Source organism: Apis laboriosa, unplaced genomic scaffold (genome assembly GCF_014066325.1).
Source record: "Apis laboriosa isolate Shangri-la unplaced genomic scaffold, ASM1406632v1 scaffold43_cov150, whole genome shotgun sequence".
In the NCBI taxonomy this organism is placed as follows: Eukaryota; Metazoa; Arthropoda; class Insecta; order Hymenoptera; family Apidae; genus Apis; species Apis laboriosa.
Genome location: NW_025223292.1, coordinates 184,854 through 207,831, shown reverse-complemented (window position 1 = coordinate 207,831; position 22,978 = coordinate 184,854). Strand labels below are relative to the sequence as shown.

Here is a 22,978-nt window from a genome sequence, read left to right as displayed (position 1 = left end):
ACGTCGTCCTTCCTCTACGTGGTTAGCATGTGCACAGGGCTAGCCTATTAATATGCTCGACATAACGCGGCCGGCTCTGTAAACTCCTGCCAAAGAAGGAAATTGAATGCGAAGCCGGTGAGGAGAGACGAGACTCCTCCTCCTCCTCCTCCTCCTCCTTCTCGAGCGCATCCTGCGCGCATTGTGAAATCCCGCTGGGATTTTCTCCCCCTCACTTCGACGATCGCTACCAGGATTTTGTGAGCGAGTTGTAATTGCACGGTAAATCGAGCAGAACGATATGGTAATTGAGCACACTTTAGAATCTCTTCTGACGGAAAGGAAAGGAAGGAAAATGTAACGCGGCGGCTGTATTAAATGGATGTCGGTATTTGTATGTAATTGGAAAATTTGTGCCGCTCTCTTTTGCTTTCGATTTTGGGATATATTATTTGATATAGATGTTCGAGAAATTGTATTCGAAAAAATTGGGATACATTGAGTGGAGGCACGTTTGGAATTTGTAATTTGGATATTTGTGGAATTCTTTTCGGTGTAATTCTGGGTTATATTTATAAAAGGTTTGATGTTGATTATGTAGTTTTAAGAAAAGAGTAGATGGAATTTTATTTCTTTATTGGTGAAGAATAAGTTTAAGGTACTATGAATTATTCTAAAATATGATTTTATAATTCTTGTAGTTTTGGTACAATGTTATTTTTAAAGAATTTTCAAATATATAAATAAAAATAAGTATCGAATATAAATATAAAAATATACATTTAATTTTTATTTCTTTTTCTGTTTCAGGTAAAGTTCTATGTAAATAGACAAATATTTGAGATGAAAATCTAATTGAGTAAGTAATACAAATAACATTGTAATTTATTGCAATACTTATTATTATAATTATAATTCTTTAAATTACACAAATCCAAATTATTCAAAAATTTGTTAACAAATTTATACTTTCCTCTTTCTTTTTCCACCAAATGGTGGACTACTTCGCATGGATAAAATCCATGAGGAAAATTTTCATTGTGACTGCAACTTGCGGCTTCGTGTTTCGTACAATGTGTAAAACAGCTTTCTGTTTCGAGATATATTTGAGTTTCAGTTTGAGTTGTTCACGATTCTGGCCGAGTGTGTCCGAGGTCGCTATGTGAAATTTGCATTTCTCCTGGGGCACTTTTGCCAAAAGAATTCAAGATCAGCTGTATATCTGCGCGCGGCACCGATTTCACAGTACGGTTATAAATATTAACACGTGCCAACGCATTTTCATACTGGAGACAAGCGTTGGGGAGGAAAAAAGAAAGATTGTTTTCGAAAAGTGAATGTCTATTAAATTATTCCTTTCAATTTTTCTTCTCTCCTTCGATTCGATCAACATTAATTCCTCCCCCTCCTGTGATTTTTGAATTTTTATTCCAAGGAACAGAAGAAAGATGTTTTAAGAAAGACTTTAACGTTTTTCAAGATTGGATCAAATGTAATAGAAGAGAATTAATGTGAAAATAATATTTCAAAAAAATTTGTATGAATAATTCTGACTGAAGAAATCAGAATTAATATTTTATTGTTAAAAAATAGAAAGTATTTTCTATTTCATTTGATAATGAAAGATTGATAGCCCACTCTATTTAATTTCCTGTTTAAGAGATTGCACATACGTATATTCTTAATAATCCAAACAAAAGTAAAACACCTATTTGCTTCTAAATTTTTATAAATTTCTCTGTTCATCCATGGTTTAATTTACTAGAAATATCGAACTTATATTTTCTAAATATTTATATATATATATATATTTTGCAACACATTCTCTTTTTTATTTTACGTAATCGATTACATATTGCTATTAATTATTTGCAATACGTGAAGAATGATAGCTTCGAGATAAGTTGAGTCTGAAACAGAACAACGTAGAAACGGCGGCTTGAAATTCGCAACGATAGTCACGCATATATATATGTATAACGTAACGTTCGTAGGATATCTGCATGAGTATCGGAATACCTGGCACGCCAAAAGCTACACAAGAGGGCTGTAAACGATCCATGTAAACGTTGCCAGTAGATGGAACTGATTGCTTCCTCGACAAGGCAAACACATATGAACGCGTAACGCGACACACAATATGTACCACGCTGCCTCTGTCCCCCTAAAGAGTTTTACACTCGCGAATTAGGTTAGTGACGATGTATCGTCACTCACGTGTTTACAGGTGAAAATTGTTTTTTCGATCGATTGTTTGCGAAACGTTGCTATATCGAAAGAAATTTCGAGTAGATTGAAAAATCGATCGATTTGATTGGCGAATATGATAGTGGATATGGAAGATATGAATATCTTATTAGATTTTTAAATATAAAGTACGATGGAAAGAATTTAATTACTGAAAATGGTAGTTTCTGATTGATCAAATTTAACAGATTGATAAAGAAACATCTTTAAGAGCAATATACTCGTTTTTTTTGTACTTTTCTTAAAATTCTTTGTTTTAAACATTTTTCCTTTCAAAATAACTCCTTGTTATATTTGAATTATTTTCTTAAATTTAATATTCCATGAAATGTTTCCACCTCGTAATTTGCAGAATTGTTTTCACCTGTTCAACATGGATTTTGAGATGTAAAAAAAACACTTGTCAAATATTTTATTGGAAAATATATCATACTTAAATTTTATCAAAATCAGACATATATTTGAAGATGGATCTTTATTAGTGTTTTATCAAATTTTTCTAGCAGCCATATTTGATTTTACTTCTTTATGCATACGCACTGCCCTCTTCTTAATTTTAATCGAACTTTTTTCTCGTGATAATGTTTCAGTATTTGTTATATAATATCGATCGAATCACGTGAATTGTTTTCTTTCCAATGTTATAAATCACGAGGTAATTGTATTGAAACAGGATTCTAATCGCAAATATTATTTTCCGAATTAATATTGAACAACTGTTTGAATGTGAAAAGTAAATAGAATTTGAGAATACTTGCATACGTGCATATTGTCGATCTGAATGCTAGATTATATATGAGTTGTTGTCCTGAATTTGCGTTGTTGACCCTATAATGATTATTGACAGTGTGGTTGTAACAATTTATGTAACAATCAGTTTGTTAATGAAAGATTGCATCATATGGTCTAATACTGTTAGAAAATTAGAAAATTAAAATATGTTATAAAACTTGGAATGGAGAAATATAATTTTCTAAATTCTAACGAACATGAGAGTGGATGAAATTTTTTATGACGATAATTTAGACGAATTTAGAAAAAATATAATTTCCTTTTGACTTAATTGAATTTTTGAAAACAGATATAATTATTTCTAACAGGAAATAGACGTAATTATCGATACATTATATATAGTTAGTTCTTAAATTAATTTATAATGCTTTACGTGATCCAGTTACAACTCTACTGATTTAAAATTTATTTGTGTGTATCCCATGATACCTACCTCGATCGAAAGGAAATAAATAACATTCAACAAGCTTTATGACTCTCCTTCTTCCCTAAATATTTTTTATACATTCACTTATCTGTATCTGAAATATTTTTGAAAATACGAATGTGACATTTTGATAGAATCTTTACATAATAAAATGATTCGATATATAAATAGTAATAATTTATTTGTTATCTTGGAAAATTGTTTTTCAGTACAGAAAAAGGAAGAGGAAGAATGATATCTGCATATTCTATCACGAAGGGATTTAACAGATGTATCTATATCCTCTCAGAAATAAGATTTCCTCGGTATAAAGATGTAATCGTTTTCCTTTGTGTTAACGATGTAATTGTTGGATTAAATACTCTGTGACATAACGTGTTATTTCATTTGTCGAAATATTCTGTAAATTTCTCGTTTGAGCATTCAATCTCGCAATGGGATTTACCCATTGAAATAAAGCACTTGTGTGATGTATTGCTGGCTGAGTCGCTTTTGTTTGAAACGTTGGTGACATTCTAATGGATTATTCACCCAAGAATGTTATGAATCAACTAGATAAAAGACGGACAGTCGTAAAGATTATGATTGTATGACATCATTCTGTCTTCATTCGAAATCATCATCATCATAAAATCATTGTAAATCTATTTATAACGTTAAATAAAATTAATATTTTAAATATTTCAAAAATTCCTTTCGATATTTTTAATAGAAACAATATTCTAAAAAAATATTTTAAACATTTCAAAAAATTGTCACCCATTTTCTTCACATTTTTTCATTATCCCACGCCTCCTTCGTTCAATCATCCCATCGCTTCTCGTTACCCTTTTGATCCCTCTGTCGCGTTCCCAACATCGCGAATATCCTAAAACGTATTCGAAAAGTAAACAAACCATTTTGTCGTACTCCCGCTGTCGTTATTTCCGCCCGCGCACAGCCATTCACTTTGCAAGACAAATTCATCAAAGTCGAGGGAAGAATTTCTTACTCTCGCCATTTCTCGTTCTTCGGTGTCGTTCCTCCTAGCCTTGAAGCCAGACTTCTACTTAATAAACTCGTGTGCCTCTCGAGAGGCAGCTTCAACTTTAACCGTCTGGTTAATCGTTATGAAACTTTCGTCTGCGCGTCCGGGGATCGACTTCGTGACTCACTGGAGGAAATTGCAAAATATACGAATTAAATGATACCTGCGATGGAACACTTATACCGTCTATAATTATTTTAAATGGAAATTAGACAGGATTATAATATTAATGATTGGAAACAATTCTAAAATGAAATATCATAATATTTTCATTGGGATTTAGATTGTTTGTAAAATTTTAAATATACTTTATCCATTTAAATATTCGAAAAATAAATGATTGTTTAAAAAAGTAATTTTTCAAAAAAAAGAAACGAAAAATTACCCTTTTCCCTTCGTTAAATAATAGTTAATAAATTCGTCTCGAAACTAACATTATCCCTATCCCATCATTTCAACCCCTCAATAGAGGGGTTATCGATCAATTATCCATCGATAAAAAGGAAAAAAGGAAAATACGTTGGTCCTATAATCGAAAAATCAACTTTATCGATGTGAAAACAAGATCATCATTGTCGATAAATTTCCGGCATTAAACGGTTCGCGGTTGAACAGAACGATATATTTTCCCTCTGTGGCACGCGAAACTCCCGTCGAGCCAAAAACACAAAGGAAAAAAACATAATGTACGGGCCTGATGGGAAAATTCGTAGGCAACAAAACAACGGGAGGGGAGGAGAGGGAGAATAACGATGCTCCTTTGTAGAGAGAAACGTTTTCTGTCTCCTTTCTTTTTCTTTCCCTCCCTCCCCCCCCCCCTTTTTTTTCTTTTCTCTCCGCGAAAAATCGCGTATGAAAAACGTCACGACAGATGGCGCGAGTCTCGTCGCGCTCGTATCGGTACGCCGCAGTTCGCAGCGAAAGAAAGGGTTGTAAATAACGTTGCACCCTTATAACGTTTTCTTCCGCTGGTTATTACAGGTTCTCGTCTCTCTCCACGCTTCGAATTACGTTCTGCAAAACTGTGTGAGCCGTTTCGCTTTGTCGATCGGTTTAAAGCCTCATTCGCGAAAAAAAGGGGCAACGGCGTTTGAGACTGGGGAGAGAAATCGATTTTGGTCGTGGAGGCTGTTCGAGAGTTGTAATTATTGTTGATTAGAAATTATTTGTAGATATTCTGGAGGACGAAAGAGTGTACGATTTTGAAAAATGACACAGTTGAAAGTGAATCTTCCTTTTATATATAATCTGCAATATATATAAGATTAATGAAAATTTGTTTTTTTTTTTTTTCATTTGATCGTAAAGATTGTAGTAAGAAATTAAACATTTGAATTATATAATGGAAGGATAAGATATTTAGTATTAATGATGGTTTTATTATAGTATTAGTATAACATAATAGATTTTATCTGATGAAATATTGTTCCGTATTTTATTCGTGACCAAGCTAACAAGATGTTTTATGGGGTGATAAATGATCTTGGGTTGTACACGGTGACCATTTAGAATGAAGAAAAAGAGAATAATCGTGTATCGGGGGGTTTTGGTTTCGATGACATTGCATTTTTTGTTATCTTGATTCCTTTTTTTTCACTTCTGCAGAGTAATTGATACTAATTTATTTATATACACAATAATTATTATCGTTTAAATTGTTCAACAATTGTTAAATAACTTGAATGTTGAAAATTATCTTATTAGAAAGTAGGTGGTAGATTTAATGCGTTATCGATTAAACTTTTATTCCTAGTTGTTGCTTCATCGTCGTCGTCTTTATTTCTTGAGACTTAAGTTAGAATAACGATATAATCCTGAAAGTTGATCTCTTAAGAGCATAACGAACGAGGTAAGAGACTTCACCATTGAATTCGTACTTCAGCAATTCCCATAAGAATCTATGGTGAACTAGTAGAACGCTATCCTCTTGAGAAAGAACGACTTCCGATCTTCTAACGAATATCAAGTTGAAGTTTAAGTTCTATTCATACATAATAGATTATGCGAGAATATTTTCTTGTAAAAAAAAAAAAAAAAAAAAAAAGAAAGAAAGAAAAGGAAAATATTTTCTTAATCCACTTTTTTGAAAATTCTCCTTTTCTTTATACATAGAAGAATAAAGAAATGAAGAAATTTAATCCTAAGATACGTATCTTTATATTAATAAAATACATGATTGAGATAAGAATTAATAAAATATAATAATTATCATCAAATTATTTAAATTATTTAATCGAAGAAAATAAGCACCTTTCCTCGCCAAATTATCTAGTAATCAAAATCTCACTATATATATAATAAATGTTAAAAATGTTATTATAAATTCGTAGAAATGATTATAATATCTGATGATGTTGTAGAAAGAGTACTTACAAACCTGTGGTAATTATAATTACCCGTGTTATCCAACGAGTGCTTAACGCTGGGTGATTACAGTCACCTGTAGTATATACACGAGTGCTTAGAGCAAGATGACTGATGGCATCCGTAGTACATACACAATGAGTGCTCAACGCTGGATGATTATAATCAACAGCAAATTTTGCACACACCAGTGGAAAATTATAAATTGAAATATTTTTCAGCGTCATATTCAGTAATATAATCATCTCTCGTACAACTTCGAATATTTAACTGCTCACAATCACTTGTAATTATTTATGGACCATGCAATGGCACACGGATAATTATAATCAACACTGTATCACGAGTGTTAAATGCCGAATAATTATAATTACTTGTAACATTCAATAGTATAACAACTTATATCATTCAATTTGGATAATTATAAATATCCCTATACATGAAGATTTAAAGTTTAGATTTAAAGCTTTTACCATTACTAGATAATTCATAATATAATATAATGACATGATATAACAATATCCAATATATCCATCGTATACAATCATATATCACCTCACCAATTCTATTAACAATTGGAAACAGAACGGTTAAAAGAGAAGGGATATTTTTCAAATTCGTTACCAATACCTTTCAACTGTTCATCGATCTCTATATTCAACGTCGAACGTTCGGTTGACAAAGGTGGGTAAAAATTGCGCTTTGATGAATGCCCCGGAGGGTTTTTCTACCTTTCAACCGCAAGCACCGCCCGATTCGTGGCAGTCAGATCGACGAGTACAATGGAGCCCCGGTTGTAGTCCAAAAAATTACACGGCGATTCTCGGTTTCACTTAATCCGGTATGGTGGCGACACCGTCAATTTTCCCTCGACCAACCACCACCCTTAAGCTTGTTCCACGGCGATCACCGAGAGGTTTCCAATGCTCCATTATAGGGACGGCCTACCAGATGTCACTGGATATCCAGGGCAGTGACACCGTGACCAAAGTCGTTAATGTGTGAAATACATCTGGCAGGGAAGACCTCAGCATCCCTTCTCGGTCGCTTCCTCTCGGAGTCAGCTCCTTTTCCACGCTCCATTGTGCTCGCTTGTATTTTAGTCCTCTTTTATTTGTCGTTTTGACGGCCACGTTTACCCGCGTGGATAATAATTGACTGCCTAGGCACGTATTTCTTTGCTCGGTCTATGGAGGGTGGGAAAGAGGATGTTGTTTTTCCTGAATCGATGATCAGAATGATCGAGTGAAATAATGTTTGTTATTCCACGAATTATTAGTTGCGAATTACTCGTTGCGAATTTAAAATTCGAACAATTCTTCTTTCTAATTTAAATTATATATATATATAAAAGTGTACAAAATCAATTAAGAAAATCTCTTTATCCTAATCACTTATCCTAACATTAATTCTTTTTTAATCCGTTCAATTACATATCCCATTATATTTAAAGTTCAAAATTCTCCATAAAACTTCAACTACGATGTAATATATTCCGTTGTACTATCTACTCATTCACCTTAATATTAATCTTCCACAACCTACTCAATTACTACGTCCATCATGAAAAGCTTAAAGTTCATTAACCTCCACTTCAAAATACCTCCATAAAACTTCAACAACTATATATATATATATATATATATATACACTTTGCACATCCTAATCTTACAACGTCCGCTCAATTACATACTCATCATCGAAAGTTTAAACTCCATCAACCTCCATTTCAAAATACCTCTATAAAACTTCAACCGATACTCTGTATCGTTATTGGATCGCGTCCATCCAATCGTCTCGATCCCGGATAAGATTTGGATCGAGAAAGGAAGAGCACAGAGAGCTTTTATACTTCCTTTGAGTTAACAATTATTCGAGCATGAAAATCCGGATTGTGCCCAAAATGGTCCTTCTTTTTTTTTTTTTTTTTTTTTCATTGGAGTCGCGTGCCACCCCCGACCAACGTCGCTCAGATGAATGGGGAAAGACAAGAAGATAGATAGGAGAGCAATCTCTTTCATCAGATCCTCCTTTGCCTGCCTCTTCTCTTTTAGCCGGCCTGTCCACCAGGCTATTTCACAATAGGAATCACGAGACCCGGATGGGAATATACGGTTCATTAGTTGTTCCAACGTTCGAGAGAGCGTCTTCTTCTCGTTTCTTCCCGTCCTCTTCCCATCCTTTCATGGCTCTTTATCTTTTACAACCGAGGATTCCTTTCTATTAAATAGCTCTCCGGATCTCTTCCCGCTCATTGGCTGATTAACTCGCTCTGGCGGACGTAATCTTGGTAACTGGGAATCGTTGCCGTTACTGCGACACTTATTCTCGCTTCCTAATCTCAATTACACGGTTTCTGGCCACCACCGCGCATTTTAGATAATATCTTGGATAATTTTTTTTTATAATGGAATCGATTCTGTATCTTCTTTTTTACTTTCTTGTTGTAGTATCACCAGGAATTATTGTAGAATTGGAGAAACAGAGACTTCGCTAATGTGAGGCTTTAGATTTGGATTTATACGATTTCTTTGTAACAAAACTCGGAAAGAATTGGATTATAGATTAATAAATTTTCTCGCGTATAATAACAAATGTGATTATTACAAGTTAATTAATAAAATTCGTAATATCTCTTTTTCTGCCCTCGAAAGAATTTTATTTTAAATAATAAATCATGTGTTACATTTTCGAATAAGTTTATCTTCGTTGATACGAAATGATACATTTCCCCCGCTGCGTGAGTCACAATTGATAAGGATTAATAGCACACTCTCCTTTGTACACGGGCACATAGATCTTGCGCCTTTCTGCTTAAGTTTAAGCTCGGCCTGTAACTTTTCTGCAAGATAAATCAACGTTAACCTGATTTATAACGATAGTCGAATGTTTCGAGCCACCCTTCCGTTACTATCGATTCCCCTTCCTCTCTCGACTATCTACCTTCCATCTTCCTCTGTCTAATGTAATACATTGGAAACTGTGTATGCTTTCGTATTAAGCATTAAAAATTTTAACTCATCTCGCGTTATTATTTAAAATATGAAAATGTATTTGTAGAAATGAGTTAATCAATCTTGTAGAAAATTAAACTAAAAATTAATAAAAATACAATAAACTGAAATTGAATCTTTGAATTATAATGCATAAGATGTTATTAAAAAATGATTTCTTTTTAACAATCGATTCCTTTTTTTTTAAATTTTTATGATTATAAGTGAACAATAATATACACTTCAACCAATTATTAATTCTAATTAATACGAAAGCAATATTACATCTCAAAACCATCCTATCATAAATTCAAAAACACGAAAAAAACGATCGAACTCTCCACCAAATCTAATACAATATTTTCTTCCTACCCTTCTACGTACCAATATTATTCACAAACCGCGAGAACTTTTCACAGGGAATCTACCATTTCGATAAATCCAAAAACCAAAAATGAAAGAGAAAAACAAAAAAAAAAAACGATTCATCGACCAAAAAAGAAAAAAAATATATATATATATATATATATACACACGATCACGAAACGAAACAAAATCGAATAAAACGACGAAAAATAAACGGTTTCAAGTCACGTGGAATCCGCTCGATGCCTCGACGATATTTCAGTCGAATAAATCCAGACTCTCATATCCAGAGGTGGCGATGGCGGTGGTTTCGCGCTCCTAAATTTCCTTAACGCCGCGCCCGTATATTATTCGATCCCCGAAGACGACCTCCTTGGAACTTTTGTGCCTCGCCCCGTCGAAAATACTCCGCGAGAGGGGAGGAAGAGGAGGAGGAGGAGGAGGAGGAGAAGGAGGAAGAGGAGGGGATAATTCGAAAGGGGTAAAGGCGCATACCCTTTGCGGGATCGTGTCCTCTGCCTCTTTGTAACCGGCATTTCCACCGGTCCAATCGTGGAAAAGAGAGATATTGAATCGATAAAATCCTCCTCCGCCGGGTTTTACGGCAGCGATCCTTTTCCGGGACAATTTACGACTTCCGCTTTTTCCGCTATCCGTCCTCCGCGCCGCGATTTCGTCTGCAGCCACGTCTCCTTTATTAAATCCATTCGATGGAACGGAGAGAGGGAGGGGAGGGGAGAGGGAGGGAGATGATCGTGTACATCGAGTGTACGAAACGAGGTTACGTGTTTCACCACGAGGTGAAAACGTTTCTATGTTGATTGGTGGTATTGGCTTGGAAACAGGATATCTTATATATATATATATATATATAAAACAAAACAGAATGTGGAATTTTCTTAGGGTGGAAGACGTTATTCGAAGATCGTTGGATATAAGGTAAAGGGAGGGGAGGATGTTAAGGAGATTTCTTTTGTTTCGTTGCGTATTTTACGTGTGTGGAAAATTGGTTCGAAAGGAAAGGAGGAGGATCGAGAAAATAAATAATATTGGATCGTGTCGCGAATAATCCTTTGCTTATATATAGGTTCGTGTAATAAGCTCATGATATCTTTAGATTCTATCTAATTCTTTTAATTGTTGGATGAATTTTATTGGGAAATTATTGTGCAGCTATTTTGCGAGTTTTTGAAGAGATTTATATGGGTAATACGTAACTGTATGCACGATGATATCAAAAATTGTTAGAAAGGTGTTTTAAGGAGGATTTAAGTTTTTTTTTTTTTTAAATTAATTACTTTGATATGATATACGAACGGTTTTATTTGTTCCTCCCGAGAAAAAGAGAGGGAAATATTTTCTATCCTGTTATAACATAAACTTCATATCACGATGAACCAAACTCGTAGAAACGTGTACTATCTCTGCTGGCGTTTTTCAGCGGTGCAGTGAATTCTGCTTACATAACTCGATCTTAACATATGATAGTACACGAAAAAGAATGTATGCTTGACGGTAATTAGAACGGAGCATTAAAATTTTAACCGATAAAAATATTTCCCTCGTAAAATGTATTTTCGCTCAAATGAAAAATCTTTTTTTAAGGACAAAGATTCCTTTAAACATTTACCTCTTTTAAATTTAAAAAAAAAAAAAAAAACTTGTACAATCTTATAAAAAAAATTAAAACCGAAAAAAGAGATCAATTTTTCCTACGTGCATTTCCAAAATATTTATAATTCACCTCCTATTAAACAATCCCAATATAAAATAATTATCCTAAAAATTCGCTTTCTCCCCATCCAAAAAATCCAAAAACTTTACCGTCACAACGCATCAACAACCAATTCGTATATTATAAATTGAGAATGCTCACCACAGTGTCTATATTCAGCATACGAAGCAACTCGTTGTCGCCCTCGTATATTCCCACGGGAAGAAGAATGGGGGAAACGGGGCTGGCGAATAGGATATGTACGTTGTCGCGTTGAATTGGCCACGACTCGAATCTTCTTAGGAATGTTAGCGGGGCGGGCGATGCGTCTTGAACGAGGCATTCGCGTGGTTGTCCCTCGTACAGCGGGGCTATTACAGTCTACGCCCACTTCAATTAGATTTCCACACTGCTATCGTTCCCGTATCAACGTTGTCTTCTCCTTTGAGGAAGCGGAGGGTCCGGGGGTGTAATCGACCTTACGACCGGCCATTTCCGTCCCCAGTTAACGTGAATACGGAATAACAGGGCCTCTGTCCTCGCTCCGAGTCTCTGATAATCTTGGTTAAATATTGCTATACGTGTTCGCAACGAGATTGAAAAGGCATGCAGCCCGGGCAGTTGAGATTTCATCTAGATTTCAGTTGTTGCGCAATTAGGTTGTTATTAAGAGATTGAGAGATTGGGGGAGGAATTAATGGCGGAGGAAATGTTTGAGAATTTTTTTTTTTTTTCCTTTTAAGGATAGGATAATGTGATTGAGTTTTTTTCTTTTCAAGCAATTGGATACTTGTTGGTGTTGAGTGGAAGAAATTGTTGAGTGAAATTGTTGGGAAATGTGTATTTAATTGGATAAATAAGTTATGGAAATTATTTCTTTCAACGGAATTCGAATTCAGTTTTTCTTGAACTTATTTCTTGACCTCTTGATGTAGATGAAATTGCTGTCAACTTATGAAATGTATGTTAAGACATCGATCTTAACATATGATGTATTAATACGATAATTGAAGAGAATTAATAAAAAAGTTGTACGATATTTATATAAATATTATATAAATTTATATAAATATTTGTATAAATAATAAAAAAGTATAATAAATAATATTTATACGTTGTATCCGATTGATACTCGTTCTTCCATAATTTAACTTTTATACAATTTTTGTAATAATTAATCGATTTATAATTATTTACACGAAATTTAATTAATTTATTATTTATAATAAATTATATAATTAATACATACCAAGTAATATAATATTCTTGCGAGGAGCGTCGAGCAACACGTCCGTTCTGCTCTGTGTCTGGAAAACGACTCTGTTAAATCGATAGTTTCGATAACAATGACAAACCGTTTGTTTTCGTTTCTTGTGTCGTGTCGACGCTCGACATATTATATCGTATTTATCGACACGTAGAATAAATCTATTATTAAAATTTTAAATACGCGTTAAATACAAATTATTTATTATATAATATTAATTATAATATTAATTATATTATTTTATAATTATTAATAATTACAATTATTTATTATAAGAAGATTGATAAATGCAAAAAATATTTAAACATGAATTAAAATTTGTAAAAATAATTTGCAAGAATTTTTTTTATATTTTTTTAAAATTTTATGATGCGTTAATTTATTCAATCTTCTTGGTTAATCGTTATATCGAAACATTCATTGGATATAAAATATAATCGTACACTATAATGGATGAAAGTGAGAAACACGACTTAATAATATTGCACTTCTCTTCTCTGTTCACGTATAAACATGGATTACTTGTAACTTCGTACTATATAATAATAAAGTTATTCGGTAAAGTTGCAACTCGTAATGATGATGATGCACTTAACAAAGATGTAAATCTCTGTGGAATATCAACTATCTTCGCTTCCTCGTAATAACGTTTTATGCAATGTGCGCGAGAAATTAAATATATTTCACTATCATGGAAAATAACGATTCCGTACAATCATGTTAAATTATTCTAATTAATTTTTTTTAAATACTTTAAGCAATTAACTACGTAATTTCCTTACCTAATAATATAATTATTTTACACTTCGTTTAATTTAATAATTAATAAATATTGAACTTTATACTTATATTCCACGATTAACAAAAAGAGGAATTATCTATTTCATCACCCTCTTCTTTCTGTAATACATTTAATAAAATTAATTTTTCATTTAATAAAAAAAGTATACCTAGCATCATAAATTTAATTCTAACTTTCTAAATTAAAATCTTTCCAATTTTCAAAACATTTCATTATATAACATCATACCTATCTATTTTAATAATATGAACAAAGAAATCGTCGAACCGCTATTTCCATTTATTTCCAAATGACAAATTTCCAACGAAACTTCCAAATTTTGCAAATTTCCTAACTGTTCACCAAAAATCAATCGGCCAACGAATCGTCGTCTCACGGCTCCGATGGCACAAATTATGCATAACGCATCTACGAGGAAACGTTTAGCCGCGTCTTTCGAATCTCTGGGCTCCGCTCGATGCTATGAATTCCGCTTTGAACGTCAGGCTTTGCACGCGGCGAACCCGTAATGTAATTGGAAGTTCACCAGTCTCGACGACACACACGCTCCTCTGCCCACCCCCATCGCTGCCTATCCCTTTCGCAGGAGGGGGAGGAGAGGGGAGGCTGTAGCAATTTCGTTTAATGCTCGCATACGCGCGGTCTTTCCGCGCGGAAACCCGATATCGCCCCCTCCGCCATGAAAGAATCACGGAATTTATGGCCGCACTTGCACGAGGCTGCATACATATCGTCGTTTCGAGGTCGTATCGAGCGGTGAAAAAAAAAAAAAAAGAAAGAAAAGAAAAAAAGGATTGCATCGGCGGAAGAAGAGAGCATTAGGCGGTCGATTGATCCGGAGATTATTGCGTGCATTGGGTCGTCTCGAAAAGTTATTTTTTGACGTTTTTGCACCTGCGATTTTTGATGTTGACGAGACGCGAGAGAGCGTGGTCTAGTTTTATTCTTGTTGGTCAAATCGAAATCGTTTGGTTCTTCATCCCTTTTAAGTGTCTTGGATTTTTTTTTTACTGAAAATATTTATGGAGAATTAATAAAGTAATTAGATTAGATTAGTAGTGTTTTACAATCGGTTGGAAATATTGGTTCTCTATTAAGAAGAATATTGGGGAAATATAATAATGTGAAAGTTTGTAGAAAGATATAATTCTGATGCTAAAATATTTTATATATATATGAAGTATGTAACATTTTATGATATAATGAGATGTTATTGAAGAGCGTAAATGATTTATATTGATAAATGGAAAAATATTGTTGGAAGGAAACGAGAAAAATTTTTACAATCGTAGAAAAACTTTGGCAAAGGTGTTGAACGATTTTATTGCCTCTGATTCTCTCGATGGATACGATAAGAAAGCTTGAAAGAAGAGTTTCTTGTGGATGTTAGAATCGAATCGTCTTGTGATACGGCCCTTTGTGATAACAGGGATTTTAAATTAAGCTTTTAATAATTATAACATTACGTCAGATTGATTGATCAAATTAGATAATAATAATAAAGAAAGTTTAATAAAATTATGTATTAAAATAATATGAAACATAATAATATTACTAAAAAATTGTTTCAAAATTAATAATAAAATGGAATTCTTCAATAAAATGTGATGAAAAGAAATGAAGAAATTATGTAATGACATAAAAAGAAAAAAAGATATGAAATAAAAATGACAATTAAGCACAAAAATATTATTGAACAATAAGAATTTCAAAATTCTAATAAAAAATTGCATTGAATACCAAGCTATAATCATAATATATAATTTCATTATAAAAAAGATATCAAATGTGTGTTTACCAATTGATACTTCATCATCATAAAGTTGCTTACAATATATACATATAAATTATGCTCAAATATACAAGCAGTCTTAATGGCAAGCAGCCATAAATTCCAGGAAGAACTATGCACTAACTAAAACAACAAACCATCATCTTGAGAGACTTAGAAAAGCAGAGAGCGCATTTGGCGATTCCACGAAGAGCCAAATGGCATTTCACAATAAATCTTAGAAGAGAAATTGTTTCAGAAAGTTTAATACATTCTTTGACGACGAATGCACGAGTTGAAAGTATTAACTTTTAACTCATTGGAGCGGCGAATATTGTGAAAAATGAATAAGATTAATTGCAATAAAAGATTGCCATCTATATGCCAAATGACACATTCATAACCGATGATTCCAAATCGAATGATGATTCAACCTGGATGACAATTTAGTTTATCATAAGGCTACGTGATTGGATGAATTATACTCGGCATATATATGACAAGCAGTGCCGGGTGTATATAAGGTCGTCGATGCACAAACGCCAGAACGTGCCTTCATTAGCTTCGACATAACGTAACTCTGGGCCACGCCAAAGGGCATTAGCTCAGGACGTGATGGAACAGGATATTGGTAAATGCGCAAGAGAATACGCGTGTGCACATATCAACCAGTGAAAGTGCATTTTATTCATATTTGTTTTGAAAAAGTGCAATAAATACACGTATGTAAATATGTAAATATATATATACGATTTTTATCTCGATACAACTTCCCGTTTCCGAGATATTTTGATGTAAAGAAAAAAATAGTAATCTTAATCATTCATCTTAAATCCGATTAAATCTTATTAAAATTAAGAAAAATTTAAACCGCTATAACTCGGAAGATAATGCTTTTAGATCAATGGATAAAAAAGCATTAGAAGCATGGAAGTTTTCCCTTTAAAACGCTTTTTCATTTATTCCGATACAATTTCCGGTTTCCGAGTTATCTTCGTGTAAAAAGAAGGTAATTTACAGCGCCCCGATTAAATCCTATTAAAATTAGGAAAACTTTGAACTGCTATAACTCCGAAGATATTCACTTCCGGTCAATGAATGAACGATCGTTAGAAGCGCAGAACATTACTCTTTAAAATGCTTTTTCATTTATCCCGATACGACTTCCGGTTTTCGAGATATCGTCGTGTAAAGCAAAAGGTAATTTTTGATCGTTTATTATCTCCATCCTTGTCGCTTACTCGGATCTCTCGCTCGCACCTCCTTTCACTGACCTATCTCATAGTCCAGACAAACGGCAGACGCGAATCCAGGAAAAACAATACGCATTTCGAGAAAAAATATATAGGTCACTAGATGGCGCCACCATTCACTATCTCTTCCGTTTTAAGTGCTATGAATACTTTGAATCTTTATATCTCGGCAACCGATTGAGATATCGAGATAATTCAAAAAGTGGCTTCGATTGTATGCTTTTCTCTATTTCCTGATTGAATTTTGATGACAAAATTTTTATTTTTATGCTTATTTACACGAAGATTAAAATGTCATTTGTGACTTTTTATGAATTTATTGATGTGTTATTGCGATGCAAAGCATATAACGATATAATTTGATATATTCTACGTATTATAATATATTCTCTTCACATTAGTTGAGTCTAATCAAATATTATTATCATATAATATAAAGAGTAATTTTATGAACTTCGAATAATGGTGCAATCTAAATGCAACAAGATAAAAATTAACAAGATACACGTTTATAACTTATAATTAGAGTCGACAAAACGAAAACGATACAAATGATCTCCATGCTTATTACGGAGATACGTACAGAATCGATCGACATTCACTCTCGTCAGACACGTGTTCAACATCATTAGCCCAGCGACAAGCGACGACATTAATTACACGGAGATCGAGTAAAGTAGGTGGAAGCAGCCGGTGTATCGGGTGTAACGCAGAGGCACTCCCCCTGTTATCGACTCGTTCGAAGCCGAAAGGATGGCTTGTGCTCTGATTGGCATATCAACACTTTCCATTATCGTACACGTCCTCTTTCACGACCATCTTCGAGGATGAAATCGAATTAATATTCTTTGAAAATGTGCTAAGACTTAATCAACTTCAATGTAATAATAGAACGTCTTCGGGGTATTTTAAATGAATGAGAATTGAAATAAAAAAGATTCATTGTTCGTAAGTTAGAATTAATTATAAGATATAATCGATATTTCTTCAAAACGAAGAAGATTCAATGATTCGTGCAAGGAAAGATAAATATATCCTTCGCATGGATTATAAGATTTACAAAAAAAAAAGTTTCAGATAACTTACTTATTCAAAAATATATAAATATTTTCTTATCTTTAGGTAAATTAAAACGTAATTTAAATTAGAAATAGAAAGATTTGTAGTTTTCATTATCTGAATTATTCTTATTATTACGAATGATTTGTATTGTTTTTTAATTTTCAAAATTAAATAATACAAGTTCAAATAAACGAATTATCTTCTTCTTATAATTCTCACATTTAAAAATTACAGTATAAAAATTTAATACTTATTTAAATTTCAAGTTGAAAAATAATTTTATATTAATATTAATCGCATGGAAGTATTTTTGTGTGAAAACAAAATGAGTTTGACACAAGATTATATAAAAAAAAAAAAAAAAAAATTGCAGAGCATATTAATTGAAATATTTTGGTAAATGAAGCATTATAGAAACTATAATAAACACGATTGGATGATTCACGATGCCAGAACTCGTTAAATATTAATTCCGTCCAAGATGAGAGTTAGATAGTTTGACTTTTAGGAATGTTTTACGTATTCCAGCAACGTTGCGAAAAATTATAATTATTGTAACGAGGTTCGTACAATTTGCAGAAATTAAAGAAGTTCAGGAACTGTTATTTCCTGAATTTGTATCATTTGTTGTGATAACATCGTGACATTGCTCCAATTTGTGAATTTCATTATTTCCACCTAATATGTAATATTGCTCGATAAATAGTTATTTAAAAAATCTAGAAATGGAAAAAGTTTTCTTTTTATGTTAAATTTTCTTCTCCAAAATTATTATAAAATTTACAAAAAAGAACACGATCAATCATTTAAAATTTATAAAAAAAAATTCATTCTATAAAAATATAAATTCACATATTATATATGTACATATGATATCCAAATGAAGATAACGCGACAGACAACAGATTAATCTAAATTTCGATGCAAATTAAACGAGAATTGAGAAGAATATACTTTCAATAAAAAATGTAATCTCGTTTATCTTCGTCTTGTTTTTCCTGTAAACGTTAACACCTACTTTCATGAAATTTCCGGCACATTGCCAGGTATCTTCCTGTAGACACGAGAGACTAGCGTCAGTGGAGAGTATGTACCTGTTCCATAGGTTCATCCATCAATCCATCGTACCGAATCTATAATATAACGTCGTCAGGCATTCACGGTTATCGATCAAATACCTTCAAACCTTTCCGTAATAGCTAATAAGTATTATTCATGCTCAAAATCATGTTTCTTGGAAAAGCTTACACGAATTATCTTAAATTTAAAAAGAAAAAAAGAATAGAAATTACTTCTAATGCGATAACTGATCCTTAAACTGAAACTATTTTATGGAAATCCATAACGACATATGATAATAACGTAACAGGAATTGATAGTAGAATAAAAATAATTTTTTTCTTTATAAAATTCTTTATAAAATTTATAAAATTTTTTCTTTATAAAATTTTTCTTATAAAATTGGAAATGATATAAAATCCAAAACGAGGAATCAAGAAATTTTTTCCTTCTAAAATTTTAATCTTGTTTTTCTTTTTCATGTCAATTATTATTTCGAAATATTATATTTTAAAACTCATCTCATTTATAATTTATATTTCGAGATGTATAATAATTGAATTACACGTATACAGATTTAATTAATGATAAAAAATATAAGACAAACCGTGAAAACGAAAGTGGTCCTACGATGGACCAAAGAGAAAAATTAAGAGAAAACGATATTCTAGGATTAATCAACCTCTTTAAGTCTAACTGCACTCAGAAAACATAACTCTTTTCCTTTCTATGATCAGCTAATATCAGAAATTACTCGTCAAAATCAAAAGATACGTATCTCTGAAGAAATTACTATGTAAATGAGGATAAATAGTCGGCCATATTTAATACCGCGTACAATTATGGTTATTTAATGCACGTTAAAATGCGTTCACTCTTTTTTACATGCACTTTCATGAGACTTCATTGCAGTTACAATTGCATTCCCCTGGAAGAAAGAGAAACGTTTACTTGTCTGGACAAATTTCTTAATTAGTTAACGAGTTTTTATCTCCTCTTAACGAATAAATATAAATACGTACATATTAAAATGCGAATATAGATTAAGATTTGGATGAATAATATAATTTTTCTCTTATTAAGAGAATAATAATATTTTACTGGTAATTTAATTACTTTCGAGAGCTTTATAAAATTATCTCTTTCAAATTGTATTATAAAATTAATTTCATCATTCTCGTTTTAATCCTTTGAAGAATACTTTGAATTAATTTTCAAATATTGAATTATCCGACTATGAAGAATTAAAATTGTTTCAAATCAAATTAGATGTAGAAAATTGAAACTATTATAATAATATCAAAAAATTATCAGGATCGTAAAATATCGAGTTTACAACACTTATAATATTTCCAAAAAAATTTGTTATGTCCAGAATCTGAGAGATATCTCATGTGCACAGAGTGTGTCGAGCTTTCACAATAAGATCCGCGGGGGGAAACTTTATTTATAACGATTAGATGAGGCAAACAGACATCGAAAATGGATGGTTTCGCCTGGGTTGCACGCTTCCACGATTTTTCTCCGTCGGATGAATCATATCCGTGTCGAATAGAGATACGAGACGAATCGGTTGCGTCACGATCAATTCGTGTGTCTGTACCGTGCCACTGACGGACGACGAATCGCAACAACGCTTCAACCCCAGCTTTTTTTTTTTTTTCGTCATCTGCGATTAATCATCCCTCGATTTTCGATACCTTTCTCTACTTTATCCCCCTCGCGCAAATATGTAGATTCCGCGTGGAGAAACATTATTCAGAAAAATATTATAACCGCTGCCAGGAAAAATACGATAAACGTTGAAATAATATGAAATTTTATAACACTTAATACAGATATTCTTCTCGTGCGATAATCGAATGATACATCCCATAAATTGTTTTTCTTTCATAGTTGATTTATCTCTTGAATCGATAGATAAAAATTTGTTTTTTTAAACGCAAAATAAATTTTCAATTCTCGCGTGATGTTATGATACATTACGTGGTACTCGTGATTAAAAATATTCAATGTTTCTCTCGTATAAATTATTTCTTCTTCGAAAGAAAAGACTTTTTAATTAGAAATAAAAGGAACGGTACCGATGTTAAATATTCTTTCTGAAATACCGATTATTGAACGTTTCAACAGAATGAATCAAGCTCCGTAAATTATTAATGCTCCATTATTCAAAATTGGATTCGAAGCCAACCGTATTCACCATTCGGATATATGCACAACGTACATACAACAAGATATAGTGGCACATAGGAGTACAGCATATCCTTAGAGAACCAAAGGGAGTAGTAGCATTCCCTTGTGACTTCCTTATTGACTATATTCCACCCTGGAACTGGCCAAGTATGGGTAACCGTGGTTACAGGCCACGCCAACTTGCAAAAGTTTTTCTCCCTTCTCTCCCCTCCCCAACACGTTTCGGGCTTATTACATTTTCATAACTGCGGCGGAGAAACTGAACGTTCGAAGAAAGTAACGGGCCAACTTGGGCAATGAAGTTCCATTTCGTCGCTTTTTCCCCGTTATCGTAAATGGACGGTTGAAACATTGTTTCGCGTGACAACGGGCGACAATAAACGGTAATGGTATATGACCATCGGGGAAAGTGATATCGGCCCGACTTCCACAAGTAACTAACCACTTTTTAAAACGTGCTTTTCCTCGATAAATCTTTCTTCGATGTTTCTTTCCAACGAGAGTTGATCTTGAAGTTCTCCAAGTTTTCATTTCAAATTTTTCTTCCCTTTATTTGCAACATACACACATTTTTAATTGTGAAAAATATATATTTTTATAAGAATCATTTAATTCAATTAGTCGTGTCAATTGTTGGATCTGGAACGAATCGATAATTCCTCGTCAATTTGTATATATAATTCCCAATACTTAGGTATTTATCATTGTAACAAAATAACAAAAGATATTAATAATTCTGAAATTTTTCATACAATATTTTAAAGTCTTCCTTTTAAATCTTATAACAATATCGACCCAAGCTTACACAATTCATTCCTCAAAATATTACATTTGCTTCGTCGTCTTACAACGACGAAAAAGATCACGGCTTATTCTCTCTCTCTCTCTTGAGAAAAAAAACACCTCTGAAAACCTCTGCTCCGTCCGTTTTGTTATTTCCTCTCCCTAACGACAAGATACTTCACCGTTAACGACGTCGATTGTTTTGCCCCAATAGGAAAACGTCGAAGTCGGTAACCCGGTAAACCGACTCGAAAGAAGTTTTCACGCCGACCACCGCCTTCGTGGTCCGGATACGGGGGGAGGGGGAAGGGATAGGAAGGGAGATCCTTCTCTTGCTCTTTTCCACCGCCGCAAGAACAACTGTAATCGACAAATAAAACTGGTCGAGGAGGAGGAAGTAGCGGCGCCGTGATTCTTTCCCTCCCCTCCTCCTCGTTTTGAACAATGGCCGAGCCAGGAACCTTCCATCTGGAATGGAAACAGTCCGCTTCCGCTTTTTGCGCGGAAATTATTGAGGGACCACCACGACCACGAGGTCTTGGTGGAAGGAAAGGAAGAAGGTCCCGGTGATAAAACACGGACCTCGCCCTTTCGCTCCTTATTTCCTGCGCTTCCACAGTTCTTTCTCTTTCGCCAGTGTCCGGAGATCGGAGAGTTCTTGATGGTCTTTAAAGCCTTCAATTTATCGACGTGCCTTTGACAGAGAGGGATATCTAGAGGTTTTAATTTTAGGTATTACCGTTTATTTGTTTAGCGATAATTAAATGTTCTATTTTTGTGTTTCTACTTTTTAATTCACGTTGTATCTTTTTTTCTTTCTCCCTTCCTTTAAAACCGAACTAATTAAATTTATTTTCTCCTTTAATTTTCCAATCT

At 33.2% G+C, this 22,978-nt stretch overlaps 2 protein-coding genes and 1 pseudogene across 8 annotated transcripts in view; 1 reads left to right on the top strand and 2 right to left on the bottom strand.

Moving 5' to 3' along the window:
- The window catches only part of LOC122716319 (fasciclin-1), a 305,972-nt gene that overhangs the window by 104,053 nt on the left and 178,941 nt on the right, over window positions 1-22,978 (top strand). The window lies entirely within an intron of this gene.
- LOC122716320 (origin recognition complex subunit 3) overlaps window positions 1-22,978 on the bottom strand; it is a 133,641-nt gene that overhangs the window by 18,588 nt on the left and 92,075 nt on the right. The window lies entirely within an intron of this gene.
- Window positions 9,512-12,252, bottom strand: LOC122716321 (annotated as a pseudogene).